This window comes from Rhea americana, unplaced genomic scaffold, assembly GCF_003343005.1.
Source record: "Rhea americana isolate MKP2758 unplaced genomic scaffold, rheAme1 scaffold_102, whole genome shotgun sequence".
Classification (NCBI taxonomy): domain Eukaryota; kingdom Metazoa; phylum Chordata; class Aves; order Rheiformes; family Rheidae; genus Rhea; species Rhea americana.
Window position 1 is genome coordinate 1,960,599 of NW_028185062.1, and position 20,295 is coordinate 1,980,893.

Consider the following 20,295-nt stretch of genomic DNA (forward strand, 5'->3'; position numbering starts at 1 on the left):
GTTTCTTTGCAGTCAGTTGGAGGAAGAGAAGGGCCCACAGGCACAACAAACACCTCTAGGCTTTCTTGAAAATCTGTTACTGATCCCACATTTCCTGATATGTGGAGATAATTGTGTTTATATTTCCTGTAATGCGGAGATAATTTTGGTTATAGTTCTCAATTTCATGAATGGGAAAAATCTGAAGTTGCTCATACATGCAACTGAATTTGCAGAACACTGTACACCTAACTTCGGTAAAACAAAAATCCCAGGCTTTCCACAGAAGTTTGATGGTTAATGCCAGAAAATGCCTTCTGATCTCCAGAGGCAAATTGACCTACAGCTCCTGAGAAGCACTCCTTTCTGCAGTCTTCTGTGTTCAGCTGCTGTTGATGCATCTTACCTTATGCTACTTTTCTGAGAAACACAACATGGCAGTCTGAAACTTTTCTGCAGCTTTCAGACCCTGTGATGTTCCTACAAGAAGCTGCTTTAGAAGAGGCACTGGTTTGACCGCTTACACCGCTCACAGCTCAGTTTCAGCACTGACATCCAGCAATCACCTGTCCTTATGACCTTCTCTTTACTGACCTAGCACTGCTACTGCTGCACCATCACACACGCTAACGGATGATGCTACAAGACATTCACATGGTTATGCCATAACCCACATCTTCCTATATTGTTTCTGCCAGGAAAAACAAAAAGGAAAAGGAAAGGAGGATCAGTGCCAGACTTTACACAGAAGTCTTCTGTCTAGCATTTGGGGGAAGGTGGGGGGAGGAGAGGGGGGGGAAGAGTCCTGAATTCAAATAATAACAAACTTAAAACCTCTCCTGATCTTTACTAGGGCTAYACTGCATTTTCTTGAGATAGATGGAAACAATGGGACTGCTTTTGGTGTGATATATTTCTAACATCACAGTTTCCCGTATAGGGGTTGGGGGGTGTCATTTTTGTTTTTAAAACCCAGAACAATCCCATATTCATCTACTTCTTAATTGAAAAATAAAGTATGAGAACAGTCACCTTACTTCAGAGATTTTTCACAGCTGAATTTGCAATAGAGAATTTTAAATTACCCTGATAAAACTAAAAGATGTTACAGATATCAGTATTGCAGAAAAAAAGAAGAAAAACATCCTGTTTTGTTCAGAAAAAGTTCAGAGTCCTCCTGGAGTCTCTGACCCTTATTCATGCGTAGAGACTTCATTCTTTCGCAGTAATCACTTTTTAGGATTCAAAGAAAGGTCCACAAAGCCAYAGAAAAAAAAGTGATAGACATCAGTAAACGAAGCATGAGTCATTATCATCTGCCATCACTCAACCACATGAATGTGAATGCTAGCACAAACCTAGACATTAAATGTACTGACGACACTGACTCATAGGGTGCAGAAGTTAACCAGCAGTGTAGTCATCATACTCTCTATACTTCAAGCTTCAAGTGCACTCTGTAATAATGAGATTCTTCATGCTCTAGACAAATTCAGCAGTGGAAGGCCTGAGGCTTCACATCAATTCAGCCTGTGTCAATGGCTTAAAGAAAAGAACCCCCCCAAACACACACAACAAGCCTCAAATTCTATCAGTGAAAACCTCACAGAGCTTAAACTTTATTATATCTTTTATCATTCCAGCTCCACCAGAAAAGTGGAACTACATTAAAAAAAATGTTAAAGACAGCTCCCTCTCCTCTGCAAAAAAGCAACAACTTCTTCCTTAATAATCTCATCTTGAAATGAGGCATAGGAGAGAGTCAATCCTAAATCAAGTCAGGAAAAACCTTAAAAGGGAGGCTGAGAGAGGCCAACACAGGTATGTTGATACATCTATCTCATCAGCCATACTGCATGTTCAAGAATCCCTTTCAAAAGCATACCTTTGCCTGATCCAATAGCTAAGAGAAAACTTATGTTTTTGTAAAACTGGAARGAAGTGATGGGTAGTCAGATTTCCATACTCGTTAAGTCAGTGGTAATTGTGACATCAACTTCAAGGGGATCCAGTATTTAACCTGAAGAAAAACTAAAAAGAATGTTTAAATTCATCAGCATAATAAACATAGTTTTTTTTTTCTTTGGAAGATTGTACTAACAAATTTTGGCTTATAAGAGATTGCTACTAACTCCTCTATCACAACTCATTAAAGATYGAAGTGTCTGTAATTGAACCATAAATCTCTTCTGTTCCTAGTGACTGACTGAATAAAACAGAACAGTAGACATTTACAGGGATAYACTTAGTGGCTGCAAAACAAAATATTATTTCAAAGTAAAATTAAAATGATTTAATTAAATTCCACATCAGCAAAGGAAAAAAAGAAAGGATGAAGACATAACTCAGGATCTCTAAGACAGAGAGGAACAGCTCTAAAACTTGGGAGTCCTAGGTCCTACTCACAAGTTCTTAAGGACAGCACAGATATAATTAATAATMAATGAATTAATAAGCTTTGGGAAGGAGGCATATAGTCTATTTGGAAAGTAACTAGAACATTCTGAAGACTACTTTAAACAAGCTCCACATGAAACACTTTCAAGATCCCCTTCAAGATCAATCACAGTGAGGTTGAACTGCAGCTAGAAGACAGACCGATGAACAAGTTCTCTAAAGGAGCACACAGTAATCATTCCAAGATAGGCTCTGGAAGATGGCCTCTAATAATATTTAAGGAATCGAGAAAAGTTTCTGGTAAGTCTCTAAAAATAATAATAAAAATTTATCATCTTTTTCCATTGTTGGAATGAAGTACCTGATCATTTGGCTTGCAAGAATAACTGCAACTTTCTCTTTGCCTTCTGCATTTGTCCAGTAACAAATAAGAGGTTTCAAAGCAATCTGACAGGCATATGGTACCGCATGTTCCAAACAAGAGTTTATTTATACAGTCAGGCAGGTTTCCTTCTTCCTCACACAGATGACATGTTGTGGGACTCAGCAAATAAAGCAATGTACTCTTTCCAAGGTATAAGTGTCAGTTTTGGGAGCAGCAGGGCCAAAAAAACCAAAAACAAACAAACCAACCCTGCCTCTACAAGAGGAATACAATTTCATTCTCTCCTCAACAGCACCGAAGTGGATGACAGGGGAGCACAAAAGAGCAGAAGAAGACAGAGATAATAGAAAACAACACTCGGTGGAGGGCAGAGACAGTGCTGTAACTTCGTCTATACCTGACTTCATGGCACTGAGCCACTGGACGAGACCCAAGAAATACTAACTAAACCAAGAATCACAGCGTTGGTCCTTTTTGCTCTTTAGTTGGACAAACAGTATGAAAAATGAGAAACCTGTGATGCCACCGATGAAATCTTACTGACTTAGCTTAGCAGAGCTGCACAAGGTTGCTGTGGCAATTGCTTCCCTGTCCTAAAGCACTTCTGAAAGAATACAAGGACTTCTTTGCTCATTGTGGTTGCAGACTGTTAGGAGAGTTCCTGAAGAGACTGGGACTTGGGACACTATCAGCATGTTGACATCTTTCTCTGTCTGGCCATTTCCAAGATGGCTGAAATTAAGCAAAAACATTGCCATGTTTAGTGGGGCATGGGACTCGGGAGGATTAGCTTAGTAGCAGCCAGCAGAAACAGGAAAAGCTGTCCAGAAGGTAAATGTAACGTAGCATTGATTGGAGACCAATAGCTAAATGTAAGACAGGTGAACAAGTTACCAGTATTACTGGAAGGTAACATCCTAAACAAATGTAGTTGTCTAGCTTCCCCTTTGATACATGAGGTTCTTGCCTCTTTCCACGCAAGGGAATTATTTCCATGCTTTATGTTCCAACAGTTCCCCACCTCTGACTTGCAGATGGTTTTCACATTTTGTATGCTGCAACTCCAGCAAGATGCATACAGCAAAGCAAATGAAAGCATCAAGTCAAGCAAGTTGGCACAAGTCAACAGCTCCAAACTTTACTGGAGCATTTCTGATGGTAAAATATCAATTTCCTCCTGCCAGGGCAGATGGACAAAAAGCCCTACCACAGATATTCCATATTATTTCTGTACAGACCTACTTTGCTCTTCTTACACTGAATGGGTCATAGCCTCCCTGTGGAGATGCCTACATGGCCTGTGTAAAATTAAAAGTAGGGAGCCTAACAGGTCTTGTTAAAGATTAAACAGGCACACCAATACCTACTCGAAATTAAACTTAACACCTCAGCTGGTTCATGTCAATTTTGTGAAACATGGGGAAAAAAAGGTAATTGACAATTAATGAGACCATCGACTTGGAGTTGGTGGAAATCAATAACATGAAACAATATGGAGCTATATAATCTTAATCAGTATTCTATAATGAAAAGGCTTTTAGACAGATACACAGAGTAATTGGCAGTTCCCTTGTGGCCCATTCTCTAAGCTATACAATAGTCCAATTAAAATGTAACATCAGTAGCAACACAATTATTTGTTTGTTTGGTTTATGCACTAGGTTATCCTATCTAAATCAAAAGTTGTAGACACTGAAACAGCATCCACAGAACAGTAAGATGTGGATCAAATCCAAGGGATCAAATTCAGGTCAGATGTCACAGTCATGCATCTTACTAATAAAAGGCTTCCAATTCACTATCTTTTTAATTATATGTACATGACAACCACAGAACTCATATCTCTTGCGCTCCACAGGAGGAAAAAAGCCACCACCACCACCAGTGCTCAAGCAGACATTCTTTTGCCAACAACAGTTGTAAACTCCTCTCAGGACAGCTTCACAGGTTCGGTAGGAGAAGCAGACTGGTTTGAAATAAGACACTCTCTGTTTCCAAAGCATAATAATCCATGTAGCCTCCCAAAAGCAAGAAGAAAATCATTTCACTGATATGTCAAGAGTTCTTGAAGAGAACCAGAAATCCTAAATAGTACAGTAATAAAGATAATATGTACAAGAAAACTTTTCCATAACTTTCTCCCTCTTGATCTATGATACAAAAATGAAACATTTGTATCAAAATAGTTCTGTTAGATTAAAAGTGCGAGAGAAGTACTCAATGGAAGTTAAAAATCTGTTGCAGATGACATGCTCACATATATTACAAGAAATGCTCATATTTCCTTACCTAAATCTATCCTTTGTGGTTCAATATTGATTTTTCCAATACTGGAACTTTTCCAATAAGCTCGTGACATACTTGCTCTTCACAGTGGTTACTAGAAGGTCGAGCAAATCGTAGTTTGCTTTTAAGTGATAAACTGTCRTGCTGCAATCTCTAGGACTGGGCAGGCTGCCTATGCTAGAAGCTGCCCATGTTAGAAATATGGCCCTTTAGGTCACAACCTATCTAAACATGCTCCTTTTTAATCCTCGCAGCTTGATCTTTTTTCAATTGTTTAATAGACTTTTATATATTATTTCTCTTTCGGAGTTAAGATTCTCACGTTCCAACAAAAACTGGATCTCACTCATATAAATCCAAAGAGGGAGGAACATACTGTCTAAAACTATACTGCCCAAAGATACTTGTCCCAATATGTCTGCGCAGACATATTTGTTCTAGAAAGTAGGTCTGCTTTCCTCCCTAATTTAGATCACATTAGAATATTAAGTACATATTTAGGTGAAGAGTAAGTGCACTTTTTCACACGCAAATGTAATTGCAAGATAAATTCTACACTGCATTTGCTCGCAGAAGTGAAAATTAATCTTTCTTTTTGGTGATATAAACACATACATCCCCAAAATCGCATCTTTGACCCAGCCCATTACCCCTCACTTGAAAATCCTGACTGGAGAACTGCAAAAGGGGAGCCCTCATTTCACCGACTTTGATTTCCAGCCATCCTGTTAAATTCATAGGTGTTGCACAATGAAACGTATTTTGCAATTCCTGAAACTTGGCAGGTATGCCAGATGCTAATACTACATAGAGGAGCTGCATTTACAAGACTAGGATTTTCAGCCACCATGACAGAAATGGCCCCACAAAAACCTGGGCTACAGAAGAAAGCAGATTAAACACGTTCACTCTAAAACTAAAAAATTTTTAGCTGTCTTTGGGAGCTGAATCCCCCTTGAGCACCTAGGCTTTTACGGCTGTGCTTAGCCTTTCTTTTTTCAGGGTGGGAGGGGTGGAGGTGGAGGGCAGAAAAGATTTTTCTTTTCCTTTTAATGAAAAACAGGTTATTACTTACAGGCATGAAAGAACCGATTTACGCTCCAGATGCCCTGATCTCTGATGCAGCAATACCAAATAAATACTGTGAGGTTAGTGAAAAGAGACAAACCCAAAGAAATAACATTCTGCTAAATGAGGATTAAAATTCCCAAGGGAATATCCAAAAATCATTTAGGACCTCCAAGAAGCAAAAGCGTGGAAGAGGCATCAGTATTCCATTAACAACGCACTTCTTATCCACCATCAGCTGGAAATACTACAGCATCTGATGCCTCATTGATATCAGAACCATTCATTTGTTTACAAATAATTTTTCACTCTTGAAACAGAATTGAATCTGAAGCACTGGGAACATCACAGTGCGTTGGACACCAGCACACAAGCCATTACGGTTTTAATGCACAAGCTGAGTAGTAGCATAGCAACATTTCAGAAGGTCTGGAAAGCTGCGTTTGAATAGCAGCGTGGAACTGTTTCATTAAGGGCATTCTTTTAAAGAATTGAGCTTATTAAATTTAATGTCAAGCTTGAAATTAAATACCCAAATGTATTAAACATTAAAAAAATAGAGCCACTTTAGTGTCTTGCACTACATCTTCCARCAACATTATGAGTTCCCCATAGAGAGAAGCAAGAAGATTGGGGGGGGTGTGCATGGGCACAAATTATCAACACAAACCATATCATCAGTTCTAGTCTACATAGAGACAAAGCTCGTGAAGATGCAGCCAATTCTACTGCCTGAAGTATATCAGTCATCACTTTAGGGGGAGGGGGAAACAAAAAACAAAAAAACAAGATCATTGGGAATCTATTAAAAAGGCAATTGCCTTTCAGTAACAGAACCTTCTGTAATATCTACCCTTTTATCCCTTTGGAGTCATTCTTTTTGTCTTTTACAGAATTAAAAAAGCCTCAGTAATACTGGAATATCTACTAGCTCTAGCTTCCTTACTCATTAAAAAGTACACAGATTCTGCAGCCTAGGGTAACATTAACAGAGGTTGTCAAAGGTCAGCAAAAAACAGTCACGAAAGCAAAAAAGCAGTGGTAGATTATCTTTTGAAAGTGAAAGAAGGGAAGAATCATTAAAAACAAAGGGAGGGAAAAAAATAGAATTCTAGCAGCAGCGAGTGGTAAGAAGTTAAATCAGCAAACCCTGCCAAGCACCCTCATTTCACTCCTGCAACTACCAAAGATTCTACCACGTAGCWGTCAAATATCAAGACGCTGTTTATCATCGAACAGGCAGGTGCAAAATTCTGTGGCATAGTTTTCATAATCTGTAATGGTATATTTATACAAATAAATGGAAGCTCTCCTATAATTAAATAGAAACGCAGAAAATCGTAAGTAACGCAGAAGCTCAATTTAATTTGAAATGAAGTCCAGTATATCTGATGTCATTCCCACACTGAGTTTGCAGTGTGCCAAAGTTTTCTCTCTTTAATAGCTGCAGAGCATAAATTGACAGGGAGGAGCCAGCAGTTCCAGGAGAAGTGTTTGAGACTTAGGGAGTCCTGTGAAATTACCACAAAAGACAGTTTTGATTTGGTGAGATAAATGCAGCAATAAGATGAGTCTTTTTCAAACAGATTACCAGTTGCATTTAAAGTATCTGTCATTAGAGATAAAACTCCTGAAGATGAAAGCAGACAACACACAGGTTTGCTTCAAGACATCAGAGGGCTTGATTAGTTCCCCCATACTGACTTAAATTCAGCTATCATCAAGGTCTCCTTTGCAACCAGCAAATCTGGTGCAATCACCACAATCTGGTGAGAAAGGAGAGATTCTACAGCCAAGCAAATACAGTAGAGTTTACGTATTTCACTGTACTCTTTCATCAAAAGTCCCGTAAAGCACTTTACGATTAAAGCACATCTCAAAGCAATTATACTATGCAGTCACCATTTGCMATCTCGGAAAAAGGGAAAGGGAAAATATCAACATATAATTTACTCATTTCAATTTGTTAAAACAGCAACAACAAAACCCCTCTACTTTGCCAATCTTCCAGAAAAAGCAAGAAAACTTCRGTGGAAAGCATAGGTTTTAGTAGCAAGTTTACAAGACAGCACCATGCCCATTTCAAAGACTCAGTGAAGAAACTGAGATATCAAGCAAATTCCATGCTCAAGAAGAGCTAGAACAGAACTCTGATACATTTCTGCAGTGACAGCTCCCTGCATAGCTACAAAAGCCTCCTATGCAAAAATCCTGTACCTGTTGAAGTCTTCTACCCCATGGCATCCCCTCAGGATCACAACCGTCCTCTTCAATTCCACWAAGTAAATGTTCTATAGAATACACAAATTTATCTCTAGTTTAGTCTGCAGTGCTCATATAGCTAATGTCAATTAAACTCTCCAGTAGTTTCAGATCRACAGACAACTGTGGTCTTCAAGCTTTTAATGAATGAAGCTGGGCAAAATGCTCTAGGTGATCCTTCTTGAGCACGGGAGTCAGACTAGATGATCTCCAGATGCTGAGGTTGAAAGGGACCATTCTGTGATGCTGTGGAGCTGATGGAGTGAAAATCAGTAGAGAGAGGCAGATTSTACCTCAATTGAGCTACTAGTCCTCTGAAAATCCCACAAGACCATTGACCCARTAGAATACTACAAGCTTTAGAGATCCTTTCCCTTCACTGGGAATTAATTACTACTGAATTTCAGAAGGATCCTCTAAAGAGCCCTCAAGCATCTAATACCAGTTACCTGTTTTTGTGGACTGTACCTATTAACAGAAAGAAAAACTTGAACTGCAAGATTGCATTGGCAGAAATGGCTTGTATAAAAGCTTTCGAAAGTATTTGTGTGCTGCAACTGCAGCTCAAACATACAGGCTAAAGTTAGCACTGAAAATACATTACTCCACTGAAGCCAATGTCTTCATGCTTGTCTTACTCCTCTCCTTCTTTATTTAGGGATGCTCCATCATCATTAACATATTCAATGTATAATTCCTTCCCATATTTTCCATTCTTGCCACAAAGCCATCCAGGAGGAAGTAATAGTTTTGAAAACTGATCTATCTGCCCCAGCACCCTTGAAAAGCAAGTTGAATGTAACTACCCTTACTTGTGGAGGGAAAGATTGACCCTTCTAAAGGATTTGCCATTATATCTTTTAAGGACATCAATGTGATAACACAGCCATACAAAACAAATTTAGTGTATGAGAACGATGAAAACCAAAGAAGCTACATACAGAAGCAAGGTATCTGCAAGCAGAACATCTGTAAAGTGCAAAGACTTGTATGTACAGAAACAGCACATTGCGAGGGGGAATGAGGGGAGATATTTCTTCACTGTTGGGGGGGGGGGGAACTATAGTTAACCCTCTTCCTTGTGATCTGAAAAAATACCATACAATACAGAGAATTCATGGCTCAGTTTCCTACAACTTGGTGACCTTCCTCCCTGCCCTACTATTACACATACACCACGTGCACATTGAAGTGCAAGACATAAAAGGAAAATATTTCTTCAGCTAACTGTGGTTGATGGCCCTCTGCTCCTGTCAATGTGGCAAATGGAGTCTACCATAGCTTACTCATCTGTATTGAGAAATTACTCCTGCTCATCGGTCTCAGAATAGAAAACCTAAAAAATCCATTCCCATGATGAATAAATTAGAGTTAAATAAGGTCAGGAAGTCTCTAATTAGTCTGCTGGGGACCAACCTCTCAAGGTTATTACACCCTTGTTGAAATCTTGACTAGAGTCAGTTCACCCCTTTCTTCTCTTCCTGTATTTCTTCCCTCTCTTCTGTAAATTCACTCAGCTTTGCAAGCATTTAGTGCTTTACTTTTCGACATCATACTGTTTTCTCTGATAAACTGCAGTATCTTGCCAGATTTAAGTCCAGATAGTGCCTATTCCAAACTTAGCACTGGATATAGAGAAATATATAGGGTTGGAGGGTTTTTTTTTTTTTTTTTTTTTTTTTTTAAGGATTGTGAAACTCCCAATTGTCCAACAAGAGATTTGTATATGTATCTGAAAGGCTGAAAGCCTGCAAGGAAAAAAAATATTATCACAATTTCTAGAAATAGAAGCTAAAACTGCAGTTAAAAAGTTGCTGTGCAATTCAAAGTCTATCCTACCCCTATTTGTCAGTTGTAACTGCCCAAAATACATTCTGTGTGTTCCAAGCAGGGTTGGAGATTGTTTTTCTGTTAACTTGTTAACGATCTGGTTTCCAGTACGGCGCAGGTTACAGCACAGGTTTTAGCGCAGAGAAGCATGCTTCTCTGAACTAAAAGCTTTCTCACGATCTCACACTAAACCTGTGACTACTAATGGACTCCAACAAGGTTCTTCAGAGAGGTTATCAGACTCGGACAGAACCTTCCYTAACTCCACCTGATGTTCTGAATATTTGTGCTGCAAGAAGTAGTCAGGTGGAAGAATGTTCTGCCTAAAAAGTATTTTCAGAGTATAAGAACAACAGTTCACTTGTTTCTGCCGTTTTCCCTTTATTCCAGACACACTCCATGACATACAAGGATACAATTTGTTCCTCTAGAAAAGATCACACCAAACAAAAGGACTAAGATCTTAACTTGGTAATTAGCAGATACATTTGGAGAAATCTTTTACTGCATCTGCCTCAAAGAAAAAAGAGAGCAGATGTTTGTATTCAAGACAACAGCTTATGTAAGGACCGCTTCCCCCTTCCCCAAAATTCTTGCAGTCCAACAGATTCTCACAGTCAGGAATCAATCAAGGGCCACTATGCTTTAGGAATGCATCAGTGGACAATTTGGAAAAAAAAATTGAATTGAAAGTGTCCACTGAAACAGCAGTAGGCTTGTTACACTGAAGTAGACTTTAGCTTCAGAGATGGTCTGAAATAAAGCTAAAGATTTCCATGACTAGTGTGCATGCTACAGTTTTCACTTCCTCAAATATTTATTACCCTTAAACCTAATTCTCTGTCTAGACACACCTCTTAAAAGACACCCTAATGCTGACTAGGAAATCAGGAATGGCTTGCACACCAAGATCCACAGAGATAGGGGTACTGGCAGGAAGTGAGGGGAGACAGAGAGAAATCTGGGAGTCTTGCAACAAGAAAAAGAAGGGAACTAGAAGGGAAACGTTTTATTTTTGAAATGAATTAATTAATTCAAGAAAATTCAGACACATTCCTAATGTCTTGGTATTTAGACTCATGGAAGTGGCAAATGTAAGCCTCATGATATATATTAAAAAAGTCCATTCTATTATTTTAATCACATCTGCCATCACAGGTTTAAGCAAATCTTCAGTATTCTGATTAGCGTCTATTTTAGCTCTTGGCAGCCCTCTACCGGACCATCTGCAGTAACACCATAGCGATCAAAGTTTTCAAGTAGAAGAGTGGAAAATCCCCACTGCTGGATAGTTTCTTCTCATTCAGGATCTCAGTGAACACATTGCCAGAAGGTACCAATACCTGCTTAAAAAAAAATAAAATAATAAATGAGCTTACACCAAAAAAATTATCACCCAGAATCCTGCTTGAGCAACACAACCGTAATTTGCTGTCCCTAAATTTTGTCAGGAGTATTTTGTCCTTAGAGAACAATTGAAGAAAACGTTTAAAAATGAACAGTTGCAAATAGACTGCTGAACTGTAAAGCTGCAGATGCCAGATCTGTAACAGAAGGCTGAGCTGCCCTTCAGGGAGACCTCAACAGGCTGGAGAGTTGTGTGGAGAGGAATATCATGAAGTTCGACAAAGGCAAGCGCAGGATCCTGTACCTTGCAGGAATGACACCATGCACCACTACAGGCTGGGGGTTGGCCTGCTGGAAAGCAGCTCTGTGGAGAGGGAAGTGGGAGTCCTGGTGAACAAGTTAACCGTGAGCCAGCAGTATGCCCCTGTGGCCAAGAAGGCCAATAGTATCCCTTGGGTGCATTAGGAAGAGTGTTGCCAGTAGATCAAGGAAGGTGATCCTGCCCCTCTATCCTGCCCTAGTGAAGCCACATCTAGAGTACTGTGTCCATTTCTAGACTCCCCAGTACAAGAGAGACATGGAGCTACKGGACACAGTTCAGCAGAGGGCTAAAAAAAATTATGGACCGGAGCATCTCTCCTATAAGGAAAGGCTGATAGAGTGAGACTGTTCAGCCTGGAGAAGAGAAGACTGAAGTGGGATTATCAATGTGTTTAAATATCTTAAGGGAGGGTGTCAAGAGAATGGGACCAGACTCTTCTCAGTGGWGCCCAGCAACAGGACAAGAGGCAACGTGTACAAACTGAAACACAGGAAGCTCCATCTGAATGAGGAGGAATTTCTTTACCATGAGAGCAACAGAGCTCTGGAACAAGTTGCCCAGAGAGGTTGTGGAGTCTCTTTCCTTGGAGATATTCAAAAGCTCTCTGGACACAATCCTAGGCCACACACTCCAGGTGATCCTGGTTGAGCAGGGGGACTGGATTAGATGATCTCCAGAGGTCCCTTCCAAGCTCAACCATTCTGTGTTTGTGATAAATGCCTTTGTAAATTAATCCACTCTTCCGAGTAAGATTGTTTTTGTGAACCAAAATTACCAGTCCAGACAAAACTGATGCAATTGTGCTATTATATTAGCAGACTTTAAAAGGCAAGCAACTAGCTTTGCATCTCCTACAGTAGTCCAAAGCCTTGTCTCAGTTTACTTAAATGGTCAAGATTCAACAGCAACTGTGCTCAAGGCTACAGACCAACTAACYCATAGATCTACTCTTACAGACCAACTGCTCTTAGATCTACAAAAGCTGATGAAAGCAAAAATAAGTGGAAATTGACTCCCATATACAACAAAAAAACTACACAGAAAAGAGCAGATTGGCTTCTAAGCATAAAAAAAACAACCAAAAGTGGAAGAGGTAGAATAATTCAGTCAGTGGCTGTGCTAGCATAAATAGTCCCCTATCAGGGGATTTTTGCCGGTATCTGCACTTAATAACCACTTAACACCAGGTTCTACAACCAACACATACACTTCCCAGGGAAGAGCAGAARCATGAACTACATTTTAGCTTTGCAAGAGATGCCTCTCAATCTGTTCTATGTAAATACAAATTTCATAAGAAATTCTCTGAAAGAAAATCCTAAGCCATCAGCTATGTCAGACAGGGCAGAATTCTACAGGCATTAGAAAGGCTGGTTCATCTGTTTTAGGTGTACAGCTGTAGGATGTGAGAAAAAAGAACTACAACAAGTGATGCAACAGTCAGGTTTAAGTTGTAAAAGGAAGCAAGCTGTAAAGAAACCTGCGCTGATGATGGTCTTCCTTGAAAAACAAGCCAAGTTGATTTTACTAGTTACTCWAATCGTTCATTAACAGCTGAAATCAAGACAGGCAGCTAGGTTGAGACTACAGATATTTATGAAATGTTAACTGGGCACTTCACTCAATTCTGAGCAGCATTAACAGCTTAAGATTTAATTGCCTGCTACACTATTTTGATAGTTTAGTAGTTTGAAACATCATCATTGTTAACACTCTGATACAGATTCCATTTCAGTCCTGACCTAGATTTACTGCATTGCTCATTCTTATTTAGCACTTCACACTGTAGCCTGAATGTGCTAAAGTGACATTTGCTTGCCCCTCATACTCCCATTTCTGTCCATTAGAAACAAATATTTTATTTTTCAGCTTTGGAACTGGACTGATAACTACAAGCCCAAAGACTTATTTAAAAGCAGTTGGTTGCATTTCTATATTAATAGTTTCGCTCCTCAAAATGAAAAATACATTGCAAGAATACACTCTTCCATTCACAAGTTTGTTTCTAATTAGTGTACAAATGGCAACAAACATCTGCCACTTCAGTTGAGTAAAAAGATATGCTGCTTTCACCCATGAAACAATTCTCATGGTCCTGCAGTCCACAACTCTACTGCCAGAATAAAACACTTTCATTAGTGATTGGTAAAGATGTATCTTCGACAGAGCTTCCCGCTGGCCCTTCACCTTGAAGCATCTTTACATTTGGATGGTGCATATTACTTACAGTAACTGTACAAAGGCAAATAGCAAAACTGTTGCTGCCTCTATCCTATGTGCAAACACCCTCAAGGAGAACCAGATGGTTGTTGACTCACTTCACACCATTACTGTACTAACAAGATCCACTGATAAGAGGTTTCCCACACTTAAGTTACAAGAACCTTTCTTCTGGAATACACCAGGCACTTGCAGGCTATTTATGCTGCCATTAGCAGCATATGCTGTGCACACATACAACATTCAGTAACAGAATGATTTGCCAGGCATGGGGTAGGCTAGAGAAAAGGGATGCTGAGCTGTCAAAGTAACATCTCATTATATCATAGGATAGTGAAGAGGAAAGAATGGGGCAGAGGGAGAAGTGGAATAAAAACAATTTAAATAGCTTTCATGCTGTTTCTAGGAGACCATGTAATATAGCTGCTGAATGGAAGATGCACAATGYAAGCAGCAGGTATACTGCAGCAGTAATACAGAGGCTGGGAGAGGGAGGATTAAAAAGGAGGGGTACACACAGAAAGCAGTCAGGTATCTTTCTGACTCCAGACTGGCAATTTCCCCAAGGGAACAAAATTAAATAAAACATGAGGAGGCCAAGATAAACACTGGAGAACTTAAAGGAGAATCTCAGCTTCCACTAAAATAACAATAGTAACAAATGAAAAGGAACAGAAACATAGTATTAAGAGTTGGATTGATGTGAAAGTGTTTGCAACTCTAGCAGAAATACTAAGGCAGACTTTGCATGGAAGATGGAGCTGACATTCCAGGTCATTTCTCTTTTTACAGAGAGAACTGTTTCAGCCAACAAAAGAGCGTGGCCGCACAGAATCTGCACCTTAAGAAGAGACAGATGATACTGAAATGTTCCTTTTCAGCTTCAGGCCATTTGGAGCAGTAGATCAGGAAATGCTTTTACGGATGAGAGGACGCACCAGGTACATAAAGTCCCAGCTCCAAAGAGACAGCCTCATTGCTAACTCATCTCCTTGCTTCTTTCTATTTTAAGTTCTCTGACAAGTCCAATCACCTTTTTATCAAAAAAGTCAGACAAGTTACGTATCAGGCAAAGTTTTATGTTACATATAGATTACTACCACATTTACTGTTTTAATTTTCCAAGTTATCTGCTATCTCTAAAAGCTTACAAACCACTCAAAAAAAATTCCTCACTTATAAACAGTCATTTCTGTTTCAGAGGCAAAGAAAACTACAGTTAAAGAATGCAAAATTACTTGACTTGTACAACACAATAAATCAACAGCAGAACTAGGAATAGATTATAGCTGTCCCAGTTCCTAGTCTTTTGCTTTAGGTATAAGACTACCGAACTGCACAGATGAACGCAGGCCACAGAAGTTGCCAGCTGGCTATTASACAAAAAAAACAGATCATTTAAAGAGCTCCTGTGTAAAAGAATTTGACTGTTGGACCTCACTGAAGAGTGTTTTGACCTGGGATAGCATAGTTTTGCACTGCCAAATTCTCAGAGCTTCTTGAAGATATTGGYCTGGTAAACTACATATGTATGTATGCAGTGTAGTATACTAAGTGCTACAGGCAACTTTATTAAAAATTCCTTTACAGCAGAAAAGGCAACAATTTACAGTAGAAAGCTCAGCACTGTCTGGWAGCTGTGTTACCATAACTGTGGCATTTTCAACTGTTTTCTTTGCAGTTATTTAGACATGGTCAGTTTGAGGACAAACATAAGGACAACTTGTAACAAAAAAGATGGAAAACATGGTTGTTTGTAGATGAAGTTTTACTGTTAGGCCAATGGAGACAGTTATCTTTCAAGAATATTTTAAGTAAACTAACTTGAGAAAATGCCACCAGTTCATTAAAACTGAGTCTTTTTATAAAGGTATCCCTTCACCAGAGTTACAGACAGCATGGGCTTGAACTAGATGTCTCGTATCTCTGAGGAGATGCCTAAACAAGAATGTTCTCTTCTGCCAGCTTCAAAATTATGCTTATAAAGCAATGATGCAATACCATCTCAATATGAAGAGTCTAATTAGTCTCAGAAATTTCAAATAGGGAAATGAGCTTTCACCTCTTCAGATGTACAGTAGTCTCTGAACTGAGACACAGCTGTACCTTTTTCATGCATGAGTTACATCCAAACAGGTAGTACAACGTAGGTAATACACTTGCATCCAAAGTAAATCCAGAATGAGCAATCATAAAGTTCTCAGATAACTTGGATCAGTAATACTCAAACTGTGGATGAGGAGTCCTAAAGTTTTCCACACAAGCATGTAATCTACTTATATCCTGCAGAAGATATAAAACAGCAGAAAAGCCTATATGCCTCCATGGAGACAGATTATATAAGACAAGATACTATGTTCTAAATTGGTGCAAATCATCTGATTTACAGTAACTATGCGTGCTCTTTACCCACAGCAAATGTAAAACAATTTGAATTAGGAACACTACAGTCATTTGGAAAGCAAATTCCCCAAGATTTGTTATATACGCCAGACCTGATAAGACCTACTGCTTTTTAACAGAATTTTACTCCACAAGGCCAATCAGTCTCCAATAAAGAAGGAATACCTCTGCTAGAACGCAGGCCTGTAGAAGAGAGAGTACAGATGGTTCAGACAAGGCTCATGCTCATTGCCAAACTGGTCATAGTAGGGTAGCTAATAAAAACTACTTAAAGAACTCGGAAGACAGCAACTACCCTGTAATATCCCACAAGTGGCTATTGCTGTTAACCAGTGATGCAGCTTTTCAACCAGACTATACCAACCAACACTGGGTTTAGCATGCTCAATGCTAATTAGCTATGTTATGGCACAAGGAACTGCAGCAGCATGCCACTCTGCCACGGATGAGTTCCAGAAATGCACAACAGTTAGCAGTTTGCCCGAGTAAAGTTACTTTTCCGATAAGAACTKATGTAATGGACAGGGAATGTATGCAGAGACTTCAGAAATAAACTTCAAATACACAGGGATAGTATGTATTATGTGGAGGATGCAGAGGCAAAAGCAAGATCGAGGTCACAAGGGTTATCAAATAGAGGACATCAGGGTCTAGGTCATTAAGCAGAGAAGATGTTGACTTTTCAGAACAGATCTCATTACAGAAGATCTAATCCAATTTCATCACTATCATCTCCCTCTGACAATTCAAAGGTAAAAGAAAAGCAGAGTGGTAACAGTCAACAGTGCACTGTATTAAATAATCAGCAACAGAATTTTATCAATGAATGGAGCAGCAACATACGTAAGTATACATTTACACACACACACTCTCTATATGTGTGTGTATATTTACAATACACACACACTACAGCTGCATAACAGCAAACATTTGAGATCACACTGTATCTACTTGACTCAAAGTAGTTCAGTGTTCAGACATGCTGCAACACAGATCAGCAGCGACAAACCCCTTGCAAAGGCGAAGTGCTCCATACATTTAAAACGTACTTCCTCCCATTCAGAGATCATTGTCCTTCACCGCTGTATGGTGGTAATTCAGCTGCACACACAGCCTTCTCCATGAAGCGTTAAAGAAAGCTAGGCTGAACAGTGCTAATTACCACTCTTCCCCCACGTCCTCCTTCCCCTCCCCCCCCCTTTTTTTTTTTTAAGAAAAAAACATGAAAGGATGTTAAAGATCAAAGAGAAAGGAAAGACTGAGTGAGGGGTGGGGAGGGAGAAGATAAATTAGACAAATGAATCATGAAGCTAACAGGTAAAATATCATTAGCAGATAAACAGCCTTCCTTGGGTAGGAAAAGTGCAGAAAGTTAACCTTGTCATACCACTAAACAGCTTATGGGAAAAGAGTTAATAGGTTTACTTTCTCCAGTTCACTTTAAATACTTTCTCTTGTTCGCCTAGATGTGTGCAAAAGGTAAGTGAAATCTAGATTTTACACAATCAGAGCCTATTAAAACATTCTTAATGGAGTTGCTTTTCAAAACCAGGACTGGCCAAGATTTTAGGCAACTGATATTCTCAAGTATGCAGCGCCCTCACGTGTCCACAGGGGAACTACTTAACAATTCCTTTAAACAGAATTTGGAGAAAGTATTTGCTCTCAACTTTTCCTAAGATTTAATTCTGCCAGGACAACAAACCTTTTCCATTACTGCTACAGTCTTGTTCTCCACCGACCAATCACTGCTCTGCACTCATCTGCACCTCTCTCTGCTTCAAGAAATGAGTAGACCATATCAATGCCATTGACAATAAAGCAACTCCATTATAAATAAAATTTGACACCTAATATCATTTATAGTATATCAACCGTAATTTTTACTCATTTACTCTGACTTATTTTAATATTGAAAGTTAAATTTGATAGCAGATAAAACAAATCGATTAGCTTACCTACAAATACTGCAAACTTCTAATTCAGTTACCTTTCTGGGATTTCCCAGTTAATTCCCCTCTCCCCTTTTAAAGCACACACAAAAAAAAAAAAAAAAAAAAAAAAACAGAACTTTCTCCTCTCATATACTGGCAGACTGCCAGACAGCACCAAAAAGCAAAATTTGCTATACTATACCACTTACTACCCTCATGTACGCTTATTCTACATAGTCATACACATAATGAACTTGCTTAATTATTCCTTTTTCTTGGCAAAGACCATCCTACAATATTAGTCAGGAGCATGACAATCCCTGAAAGGCAACCTTTTATTTCTTCTGCAACGTTTATATAGCTTCTAATTCCAATGAATGCTTCTACTTCTCCTCCTTTCAGGAGGATAGTAAATATGCAGTACAAGCTGGAAACTGAAGTCCCTATGATGCAATCTGGTGAAATAGCGGATCATGCAAAAAGAACAGAGACTCTGGAGAGCTTTCCATCCCTTATGTGCTCATTACCTCAAGGCAAGTCAACATAGTCTCCAGTAACCAAGAGTACTACACTTAAGACAATCTGATTTATTTATTTCAAAGTATTTGATTTAACTAGGAAAGCACAGTAATAGGCAGCAAGAAGATTGTGCTTAATGGCATTTCCTATTAAAAGGATTTCAGAAATCTATTTCTATCATGGGCAATTTGTAATTGTTCTTGCAACTATATAATCTTCATAGTACTTCCAGTTGGCCTGTGTTGACAGACCAGCCTCTAAGTGAGATTCTCACGACTCAGTGCCACTAATACACAGAGCCAGCTGTAATTTCAGTATAATCCTGAAGGCTCTCTATCAAGAATAATTCTCCCTCTTGCTTCCAAGAAGGATCTAATCTCAGCTGTGCTCTCAATAGCCCTCCTATTTGGCTACTCTTGATAATATTGCAAATCAGAAAAATAGGAACTGAGCTCAGATTTTAAACAAACCAACTGTATCCACTGCTTAATCAGATAATCTTAGCTGTTAACAGTTCTTTTCCTTAACACTAACAAAATAGGTACACCCACAAACAGAGTTTCTCACAGACCTCCCAATAATTCACACCAGCAGAATATTAACACTGACATTTTTCATCATCCTTCAACCCAGCAGCATTATAGGCAGAGTTCTTGAGTTTGCCAAAGTTGCAGGTCACATCAAGAAAAAGTCTTCTGATTAAGAAATTCCATAGTCCAAAATCTAAGTCTATTCTTGGTAAACTGATGAGAAGATGATCTCCCGTGTTTCACGCTTCAGGATTTGATTTCTAGGCTCACATAATCACCAGCTCAGCCCAGTGACCAGGATGCTTACCTCAACAATACATTGGCATTACATGCTGACTTGGCTTCACTATTATTTACAAAGAAAAGAATCAAAATTATATGCGCTCTGTGTGTGTGTGTGTGTGTGTACATATATATACACACACACACACACAAATTCCTGAATCTTCCAGGTGTATTTATGCCTTTCATTTACCTCTATATACTGTAATTGCCAATAAAGAATCAGAGTATATGAGACTACAGAGCAGGGAATCAGACCTTAATGAGATAACTCTAACAGAATGCTGAACAAGAAGGGAAGAAGCAGCAAATACATTGAACCCTACCTCTTTGGTTCATATTCCTTTAAGAATGGCTATCAGTATAAAAGCTATACCAACAATAGATTCTTCTCTTAAAAAAATATAAAACATGCTTATGCTCCCCAGTGACATGACATGGTATTTTAATAGCAAGTTGCTAATAAGAATCTCMGCACTCTGGGTTGTTTAAAACATCCAAAGAGATTATGAGTAACTGTATTGGAACCAC

General features: G+C 39.0%; 1 protein-coding gene across 1 annotated transcript in view; it reads right to left on the reverse strand.

Moving 5' to 3' along the window:
• LOC146601435 (transmembrane protein 263-like) overlaps positions 1-20,295 on the reverse strand; it is a 204,256-nt gene that overhangs the window by 167,562 nt on the left and 16,399 nt on the right. The gene's annotated exons all lie outside the window — the stretch shown is intronic.